The 6,000-nt window shown below is 51.3% G+C and overlaps 1 non-coding gene across 1 annotated transcript; it reads left to right on the forward strand.

The window, feature by feature from the left end:
• Positions 1-4,491: 4,491 nt before the first annotated feature.
• TRNAD-GUC (transfer RNA aspartic acid (anticodon GUC)) lies at positions 4,492-4,563 on the forward strand. The gene has a single exon. It is a non-coding gene; the product is annotated as a tRNA-Asp (tRNA).
• The last annotated feature ends 1,437 nt before the right edge of the window (positions 4,564-6,000 follow it).

Consider the following 6,000-nt stretch of genomic DNA (forward strand, 5'->3'; position numbering starts at 1 on the left):
ATTAGCCTTAGATCGGGCAAGCCGTTTGACGGGGGAAAATGAGACCCCCTAGGCCAGCTAGGTGGTCGCTGGATGCTGTGCAGACATCAGCAGCTGTTCATTTCATGCCCTCACGTCTCCTCGTTAGTATAGTGGTCAGTATCCCCGCCTGTATTCCCGACGGGGAGGTTAAACCTTTTCTGGATTTTTTTTAGTTCTTGACAAATATTCTTGAAGATTAGGCTGAGTCAAGTAGGGAATGGGTGCCAAGAACTGACTCTTTAAGAAAAAAGCACCGGCAACGCTAGTCATCGTACAATATTTGTGCACAATTGCTTACATTAGGCGGCCGGTCCACTTTATTGAGTCCCCCTCAGCACCATTTAGTGCTCCTGTTGTCTGCGAAGTCCAAATTGTAACCCTGAATCAGTTCCTCTTCTGACCCTTTGTATCATGTTACATGACGAGTAATGATCACCTGTTAGCTTTATCCCTAATTATAACTCTCACTCTTTCCCTGCATCTAACCCTACCTCTAATCCCATCATTAACCTCGGTCCGGGCACACGCGTGAACCCTTACTCTCATCTCAGCCTCTCCTGGTGATACATCACACCTGGGATCGTTTGCTCCCTGTGGGCTGTGGGAAATTTGCTACCAGCACGCCCTGGAAGTGGGGCTCATTCCGCTGCAACGGGAGGTCTTCCCAGGACGCGTCACAGCTCAACGCAAGAGCTCCTGGGTTTCGAAGGCTCTTGCAGCAAGCCTTCACAAAGCAGCAGGGAGCGCCGTTCCAGATGGGAAACTTGAGACTGGATGTCCAGAAAAGCAAGACGTCAGAAGCGAAACCTTTTTCCTGCAGGGTGTGGCATACCATCCGCTTGCTCATTGCGACAGAGGTGGCACTAATGAAGGAAGAGGTCAACGTTACGTTCTTCTTTAAAATGCAAGGCCAGGAAAAGTGGCAGCGGTGGGATTTGAACCCACGCCTCCGAAGAGACTGGAGCCTTAATCCAGCGCCTTAGACCGCTCGGCCACGCTACCTCCCTGCTAGTCGCCGAAAGCGGAACTTGACCCGTTGCCCGGCCCGCTTTAGTGCTTTGCCTTTTCTCCTTGGAAAGTCTGGAGACAGGCAGTGGAAGGGCAGGCAAACTGTCAGGTGCGCAGAGGAGGGGAGACCATGAGGCAAGGTGGGAGATGGGGGCAAGAAGTAAGAAAAAAACTAATCGCAAGCTAGGGCAGGATTCGGAAAGTGAAGCCGAAAAGGGGCTTAGCATGCAGCCCAGGGGTTTCTTTGACTGTCCTAAGCCCACAGGGACTTTGCCGTCCTCAGCTCATGAGACTTGAGATGGGTAGCTTGATTTGCTGAGGAAATGCGGGATGACAGATTCAACTCTGGAGTCAAACATAGCCCGGAACTATCGCCTTAAACTGAGTTTTAAGCCTGGTGCCGATAAAAAGAAAGAAATTAGCCTTAGATCGGGCAAGCCGTTTGATGGGGGAAAATGAGACCCCCTAGGCCAGCTAGGTGGTCGCTGGATGCTGTGCAGACATCAGCAGCTGTTCATTTCATGCCCTCACGTCTCCTCGTTAGTATAGTGGTCAGTATCCCCGCCTGTCACGCGGGAGTTCAATTCCCCGACGGGGAGGTTAAACCTTTTCTGGATTTTTTTTAGTTCTTGACAAATATTCTTGAAGATTAGGCTGAGTCAAGTAGGGAATGGGTGCCAAGAACTGACTCTTTAAGAAAAAAGCACCGGCAACGCTAGTCATCGTACAATATTTGTGCACAATTGCTTACATTAGGCGGCCGGTCCACTTTATTGAGTCCCCCTCAGCACCATTTAGTGCTCCTGTTGTCTGCGAAGTCCAAATTGTAACCCTGAATCAGTTCCTCTTCTGACCCTTTGTATCATGTTACATGACGAGTAATGATCACCTGTTAGCTTTATCCCTAATTATAACTCTCACTCTTTCCCTGCATCTAACCCTAGCTCTAATCCCATCATTAACCTCGGTCCGGGCACACGCGTGAACCCTTACTCTCATCTCAGCCTCTCCTGGTGATACATCACACCTGGGATCGTTTGCTCCCTGTGGGCTGTGGGAAATTTGCTACCAGCACGCCCTGGAAGTGGGGCTCATTCCGCTGCAACGGGAGGTCTTCCCAGGACGCGTCACAGCTCAACGCAAGAGCTCCTGGGTTTCGAAGGCTCTTGCAGCAAGCCTTCACAAAGCAGCAGGGAGCGCCGTTCCAGATGGGAAACTTGAGACTGGATGTCCAGAAAAGCAAGACGTCAGAAGCGAAACCTTTTTCCTGCAGGGTGTGGCATACCATCCGCTTGCTCATTGCGACAGAGGTGGCACTAATGAAGGAAGAGGTCAACGTTACGTTCTTCTTTAAAATGCAAGGCCAGGAAAAGTGGCAGCGGTGGGATTTGAACCCACGCCTCCGAAGAGACTGGAGCCTTAATCCAGCGCCTTAGACCGCTCGGCCACGCTACCTCCCTGCTAGTTGCCGAAAGCGGAACTTGACCCGTTGCCCGGCCCGCTTTAGTGCTTTGCCTTTTCTCCTTGGAAAGTCTGGAGACAGGCAGTGGAAGGGCAGGCAAACTGTCAGGTGCGCAGAGGAGGGGAGACCATGAGGCAAGGTGGGAGATGGGGGCAAGAAGTGAGAAAAAAACTAATCGCAAGCTAGGGCAGGATTCGGAAAGTGAAGCCGAAAAGGGGCTTAGCATGCAGCCCAGGGGTTTCTTTGACTGTCCTAAGCCCACAGGGACTTTGCCGTCCTCAGCTCATGAGACTTGAGATGGGTAGCTTGATTTGCTGAGGAAATGCGGGATGACAGATTCAACTCTGGAGTCAAACATAGCCCGGAACTATCGCCTTAAACTGAGTTTTAAGCCTGGTGCCGATAAAAAGAAAGAAATTAGCCTTAGATCGGGCAAGCCGTTTGACGGGGGAAAATGAGACCCCCTAGGCCAGCTAGGTGGTCGCTGGATGCTGTGCAGACATCAGCAGCTGTTCATTTCATGCCCTCACGTCTCCTCGTTAGTATAGTGGTCAGTATCCCCGCCTGTCACGCGGGAGACCGGGGTTCAATTCCCGACGGGGAGGTTAAACCTTTTCTGGATTTTTTTTAGTTCTTGACAAATATTCTTGAAGATTAGGCTGAGTCAAGTAGGGAATGGGTGCCAAGAACTGACTCTTTAAGAAAAAAGCACCGGCAACGCTAGTCATCGTACAATATTTGTGCACAATTGCTTACATTAGGCGGCCGGTCCACTTTATTGAGTCCCCCTCAGCACCATTTAGTGCTCCTGTTGTCTGCGAAGTCCAAATTGTAACCCTGAATCAGTTCCTCTTCTGACCCTTTGTATCATGTTACATGACGAGTAATGATCACCTGTTAGCTTTATCCCTAATTATAACTCTCACTCTTTCCCTGCATCTAACCCTAGCTCTAATCCCATCATTAACCTCGGTCCGGGCACACGCGTGAACCCTTACTCTCATCTCAGCCTCTCCTGGTGATACATCACACCTGGGATCGTTTGCTCCCTGTGGGCTGTGGGAAATTTGCTACCAGCACGCCCTGGAAGTGGGGCTCATTCCGCTGCAACGGGAGGTCTTCCCAGGACGCGTCACAGCTCAACGCAAGAGCTCCTGGGTTTCGAAGGCTCTTGCAGCAAGCCTTCACAAAGCAGCAGGGAGCGCCGTTCCAGATGGGAAACTTGAGACTGGATGTCCAGAAAAGCAAGACGTCAGAAGCGAAACCTTTTTCCTGCAGGGTGTGGCATACCATCCGCTTGCTCATTGCGACAGAGGTGGCACTAATGAAGGAAGAGGTCAACGTTACGTTCTTCTTTAAAATGCAAGGCCAGGAAAAGTGGCAGCGGTGGGATTTGAACCCACGCCTCCGAAGAGACTGGAGCCTTAATCCAGCGCCTTAGACCGCTCGGCCACGCTACCTCCCTGCTAGTCGCCGAAAGCGGAACTTGACCCGTTGCCCGGCCCGCTTTAGTGCTTTGCCTTTTCTCCTTGGAAAGTCTGGAGACAGGCAGTGGAAGGGCAGGCAAACTGTCAGGTGCGCAGAGGAGGGGAGACCATGAGGCAAGGTGGGAGATGGGGGCAAGAAGTAAGAAAAAAACTAATCGCAAGCTAGGGCAGGATTCGGAAAGTGAAGCCGAAAAGGGGCTTAGCATGCAGCCCAGGGGTTTCTTTGACTGTCCTAAGCCCACAGGGACTTTGCCGTCCTCAGCTCATGAGACTTGAGATGGGTAGCTTGATTTGCTGAGGAAATGCGGGATGACAGATTCAACTCTGGAGTCAAACATAGCCCGGAACTATCGCCTTAAACTGAGTTTTAAGCCTGGTGCCGATAAAAAGAAAGAAATTAGCCTTAGATCGGGCAAGCCGTTTGACGGGGGAAAATGAGACCCCCTAGGCCAGCTAGGTGGTCGCTGGATGCTGTGCAGACATCAGCAGCTGTTCATTTCATGCCCTCACGTCTCCTCGTTAGTATAGTGGTCAGTATCCCCGCCTGTCACGCGGGAGACCGGGGTTCAATTCCCCGACGGGGAGGTTAAACCTTTTCTGGATTTTTTTTAGTTCTTGACAAATATTCTTGAAGATTAGGCTGAGTCAAGTAGGGAATGGGTGCCAAGAACTGACTCTTTAAGAAAAAAGCACCGGCAACGCTAGTCATCGTACAATATTTGTGCACAATTGCTTACATTAGGCGGCCGGTCCACTTTATTGAGTCCCCCTCAGCACCATTTAGTGCTCCTGTTGTCTGCGAAGTCCAAATTGTAACCCTGAATCAGTTCCTCTTCTGACCCTTTGTATCATGTTACATGACGAGTAATGATCACCTGTTAGCTTTATCCCTAATTATAACTCTCACTCTTTCCCTGCATCTAACCCTAGCTCTAATCCCATCATTAACCTCGGTCCGGGCACACGCGTGAACCCTTACTCTCATCTCAGCCTCTCCTGGTGATACATCACACCTGGGATCGTTTGCTCCCTGTGGGCTGTGGGAAATTTGCTACCAGCACGCCCTGGAAGTGGGGCTCATTCCGCTGCAACGGGAGGTCTTCCCAGGACGCGTCACAGCTCAACGCAAGAGCTCCTGGGTTTCGAAGGCTCTTGCAGCAAGCCTTCACAAAGCAGCAGGGAGCGCCGTTCCAGATGGGAAACTTGAGACTGGATGTCCAGAAAAGCAAGACGTCAGAAGCGAAACCTTTTTCCTGCAGGGTGTGGCATACCATCCGCTTGCTCATTGCGACAGAGGTGGCACTAATGAAGGAAGAGGTCAACGTTACGTTCTTCTTTAAAATGCAAGGCCAGGAAAAGTGGCAGCGGTGGGATTTGAACCCACGCCTCCGAAGAGACTGGAGCCTTAATCCAGCGCCTTAGACCGCTCGGCCACGCTACCTCCCTGCTAGTCGCCGAAAGCGGAACTTGACCCGTTGCCCGGCCCGCTTTAGTGCTTTGCCTTTTCTCCTTGGAAAGTCTGGAGACAGGCAGTGGAAGGGCAGGCAAACTGTCAGGTGCGCAGAGGAGGGGAGACCATGAGGCAAGGTGGGAGATGGGGGCAAGAAGTGAGAAAAAAACTAATCGCAAGCTAGGGCAGGATTCGGAAAGTGAAGCCGAAAAGGGGCTTAGCATGCAGCCCAGGGGTTTCTTTGACTGTCCTAAGCCCACAGGGACTTTGCCGTCCTCAGCTCATGAGACTTGAGATGGGTAGCTTGATTTGCTGAGGAAATGCGGGATGACAGATTCAACTCTGGAGTCAAACATAGCCCGGAACTATCGCCTTAAACTGAGTTTTAAGCCTGGTGCCGATAAAAAGAAAGAAATTAGCCTTAGATCGGGCAAGCCGTTTGATGGGGGAAAATGAGACCCCCTAGGCCAGCTAGGTGGTCGCTGGATGCTGTGCAGACATCAGCAGCTGTTCATTTCATGCCCTCACGTCTCCTCGTTAGTATAGTGGTCAGTATCCCCGCCTGTCACGCG

Source organism: Ambystoma mexicanum, chromosome 1p (assembly GCF_040938575.1).
Source record: "Ambystoma mexicanum isolate Mex_15411 chromosome 1p, UKY_AmexF1_1, whole genome shotgun sequence".
Taxonomy (NCBI): Eukaryota; Metazoa; Chordata; class Amphibia; order Caudata; family Ambystomatidae; genus Ambystoma; species Ambystoma mexicanum.